Source organism: Solanum dulcamara, chromosome 1, assembly GCF_947179165.1.
Source record: "Solanum dulcamara chromosome 1, daSolDulc1.2, whole genome shotgun sequence".
NCBI lineage: Eukaryota > Viridiplantae > Streptophyta > Magnoliopsida > Solanales > Solanaceae > Solanum > Solanum dulcamara.
In genome coordinates this window covers 41448352-41452942 of record NC_077237.1, presented here as the reverse complement: position 1 = coordinate 41452942, position 4591 = coordinate 41448352, and the positions used below count along the sequence as shown (strand labels likewise).

The window sequence follows — 4591 nt, the reverse complement described above, 5'->3', positions numbered from 1 at the left end:
CATCCTCCCTTCGTTGGAGTCATTTGATAGTGTCGTAGCATATCCAGTTCATATGGTAATGTCCAAGGAACTTATGAGACATTCTGAGTTTAAAAGGGTGAGGTGTAACATCCTTCCCCCCTTTAGAACATTCATCCCCGAATGTTAAACAAAACTTCCCTTAGAACTTATACAGACCATCGGGGGATTCGTTTCTATTTCCTTACACATATTTCCATCGAAGTACTTAGTATACAAGTTTCAGGAGTTGGGGTTACCTGTAGACATCGGTTACAGGTGCAAATACTTGTATTCCATGTTCTCTTCAGTTCCCCGATCATCCTCTTTCTTGACGGAAGATACGTCTTTAGTCTACAATCTTCCAGGATGGTGGTAGGATTTTCCTCATAGGATTCCATCTACTGGACCTCATTTATGGAATATAACCTGGGTGACTCGTCAGTATCTAATGGACTAGGCGTATAGTTTCCAACTGAGGTGGTAAGCTTAACTTACCAGCCACGTTGCCCACCTTATGAGTAACTTGATACCGTCTAACATATTCTGGGTCAAGTTCCTTTTCTAGGTGACCCTATGATGAACATCCAATCATCAACTTGAACTCTATATGTCGACGTCGATTATCTGTATATCATTCTTGCCGACTCTGCGCTTTTAGTCAATAGCTTGCTTAATCATGTCGAGGCCATTGGAATACTAGAGTAGTAATTATTATTGTAGGCAACTTGATAAGTGATGGATAATCATTCCGGCTACCTTCGAAGTTAATCTCTCGGCTTGTGGCATATCTTCTAGCGTCTAATAGTGCGCTCACTCTGTTTAGTAGCTCGAGGGAGAAATGCGGTACTAAGACCTGTCTGTGCTCCTGACCTCTCCTTGGACTGATCTCAAGGCGTTAATTATAATTGAAGTCCCTTTATCTGGGATATTAGATGAGGAAACCTCACGGAACCTTACCATTCTCCATGTTCTATAACTCCCTCTAATTTCAGCAGCATAGGTGCTCTTGATTGGAAGCAAATGGGCTGATTCATTAGCCTAATCACAACAACTCATATAGCACCCTACGCTTACCGAGTATAAAATGGGTGCGTAATGACGTGGATAATTTGGGAACCATTAGCCTCATATAGTCTTTCTTGACTCTTTTCAGAACTTTAACTGGCATTCGATCTTTTGGGTCCTTCTTCCCCTCTTTTTCCAATTCTTAGGGTTGGCTACCGAATAATATTGCAGCCCCCCCATATAACGGCTCTCGTAGTCGTTCTGTGCTTTGTCTAACATGATCTGGTGTAATTCCAAAAGAGTTTTGGCATAGAAGCTCGCTATCCTGTAGTAACCAACTAGTTCAGTTAGTTTTACTTAAACCTTTTCATAATTTCCCTTACCCCCGCTTATAATCCTCTAGACACATTATCTTGTGTCATTTTTTTACCTTTACAAGAATATGAGAGGGTATAAGAAGCATCCTAGCGTTACCTTGCCAGTCCTCATGTCTTACCCTGCTTTTCCTCCCTTCTTACACTCGAGGTCGGGGTAGATCTTTGGTCCAATCGTGGCCATGTCTTACTTCACCCGTAGTACTAATTCCGTCTCGGTAGTTTGGCTTAACTTATCTTTGCACCTCTCGGTAGTTAGTTGCAACTTGGGCTCCTTCGCTTGGGATAATATTTATGGGGACTCCGTAAGGTCCTACCACTTTTTTACTCTATAATTTTACACCTTCTCGGCGGATTAGGTAACCTTTGATCGAAGGAGTAGGGACTAATATCGTTATTCCACAAGTAACATTCCCTCCAGAGTCATCTGGCGCTGGAGTGCAAAATGAGTTTTGTAGTCCTGGTCATATTGTGGGATTTTCGACCTTGGGCACTACTTCCTGTCATTTGTAAATTACATCCGCTAGTACCCTTACCTTTGGGTTTTGCTTTTTCGCCCTCAGAGTTGGCTACCAAGTGGTGTCGAAATTCCCTCGCCCACTAGCCTATATAGCCATTTTGCGGTTTTCCTCTCATTAACTAGTTCTATGTTGAAGGGCTATGGCATTCAAATGTGTCGTCAGTTAGCAAATAGCTAATCCTTCTTGTTTTTATTAAGACCTTGTTACGATTTTCTTTACCTATCTTATAATACTCTGGGTACATAATCTCATCTCGTTTCTCCGTTACTAGTCAGATGCTTCTGTCTCGCGTGATTATACCAGCACTAACGTATTAAGTTCCATCCAAATTTTGAAGTTAAGCGTGCTGGGGCGAGAGTAATATTGGGATGGGTGACCTCCCTGGGAAGTTTTCGTGTTGTGTTTCATTGTAATCCTTACCCTAATGGGTGGGGCACTCAACTTAGCTCCCGATTTACCTCAGCATTGTCTCGCGAGTCTTTATGTTTTTCCCTGTCCTTTCGTCTGTTATCTTGCATCCAGTGTCAGCGTAGACCTTTATCTCCATTATCCTCCATCCACTTTGTGTTCTCCCCATTTACTACCACAGGAGGCTTTCTATTCCTTTTCCTTTAGTTATTTATCTATCGCAACATCATTTGTGACTAACTCTATGACCAACGTTTTGTCTTTTGGTCTAGCATGCCATCATTATCCTTTGTAATGTCTCTTAAGTTAGTTGATACCATTTCATGGTTACCCTCCTTCGTTTCTATACGCAATCGCCTTCTAGTGTTATGTTGTTCAGGGTCTCGTCACAACCTTCTTGACACTGCCTTACGTAGCATTCTGGCTTTCATCCAACTATTGGTAGCCTCCGAACCTTTTTAACTTGGTTCGGCAAGATACCTTATTAAAGTTAAGACGTTCGTCTCAGATATATTCCCATATCGATTGCCTTTACCTTACTTTTGCCATTTTCTCATTAACTTCCCCCCTTTAGAGGGTACTCGTACTTTCATTTATTTGTACTTATAGTCGTTCAATTTCAATTAGGCAGTACTAGTATTCCGACGATAACTATTCCAAGTTTTCTTGAAACAGTGGCTTTGTCCCAACCTATATCCTTTGTTTCTTGGGACGAATAGAAGTTGCATCATTTGTTCCTTAAGTTTTCCATCCTCGTCCCTTAAGGATTCCACTATTTTTCGGGTGACGTTGTGTATACGCGTCATTTTTTTGTATAGTAAGCCCCATGCTCTTACTGCATTCTCAACGCAGGCCTTTGACTTAGTCAATGCGTACTATGTGCGTCTGACTAGTGGTTCCACTTTATCCCTGTATACTCGTATCACACTGTTCAGTTCATACTTACATATCCCCCTTTTAACTCGTATATATATTTGGTTCCTGACATCTCTTTGAGGTGCTTCTATTAGAAGTTCTTTCCCTAATTAGTCGGTGGCAAATTATAAACTATTATCGTACATCATTTTCCAACCATTGTTGGAAGAAATCAGAAGCTCTTAAATATCACAGTACTTCTTCTAATACTTGACCTACCTGGTCTCCTTCTGAGTTTATCCTCGAGTTATGAATAACTCATCTAATTTACCATTAGGAGTTGAGGGCTTGGTATTTTTTTCAAAAAGAGTGAAACTCATTCGCGGGACATCTTATCCTTCACCCTGAGCCCTCTGTTTATATTTCTACGGTACAAATACGGCTGGAGATACCGTAGTCTGAACTGTACTACTTAAATAAGCTTTTGTTCCTCCGAAATAAAATTCTTCAAGTGGAAAGGGTGCCCCTTATCGACCACTTAAAGGGTACCTCTTATAGCTTTAGTTGAACACAGTAGGGGTACTTGGTATCAACTCCTCAGACATCTCAAAAATCTATGTTTCATTTCCTTTTCCCCGTTCTGGGAAAATTTTGGCAAGGCTTCCTCTACATTTCCTACTTACCCCAAAACCTACACGCAGAAAATACCAACAATGACTCACAGGGCCAACATATATATATATACATATCATATCACAGCCGCACAGGGCTTTCAATATCATCTCATATCGCAGCCACACAGGGCTTTCAACGTCAACAATAATATAAAAATACTGGACTTACCTCATATGTCCAACTTCAAACTGCATCTGTTGCACTTTCTGTCTTCTTTCCTTTCAGGTTTCAACTTTATATTTCAATACCTTACCCGACGGATATCTTCCGTGGCTTTACTCTACTTACCTGCGTGCTTCGTAACTTTCCATGTCGTCAATTACTTCCTTCTGTTGGTGTCGTCCTTCTATTAAGATCCAATGTTAGTATAAAGAATTTTTCCTATGACTCGGATCTAAAGCACGATCTCAGATGTACAAGAAAGGTAACATCCTAAATATCCTGTAGCTTCCTGTTTATAGATGTGGCGCGCAACACACCGATAAACAAGACTCTACTAGACACGGTCTGCAGACAATCCAAGGACGAACTGCTCTGATACCGATTCTGTCACGACCCAACCCCGTAGGCCACGACTGGGGTCCGACCTGGACCCCCCGTACACATATCTATTAGCTGAGGTCACATTGAATCGTAAATAAGACAATATCATGTAACAGAGCCCCAATGGGCGATAACATTTTCATAAACTGTAGCCCTTTTTATTTGTATCACAACATGACAAGGCACGCAAGCCGACAAGGCTGCTATAAT

The 4591-nt window shown here is 41.3% G+C and overlaps 1 pseudogene; it reads left to right on the top strand.

Annotated features, from left to right (window-relative positions):
* The first annotated feature begins 2186 nt into the window (after nt 1-2186).
* LOC129904428 (5S ribosomal RNA) lies at nt 2187-2306 on the top strand (annotated as a pseudogene).
* The last annotated feature ends 2285 nt before the right edge of the window (nt 2307-4591 follow it).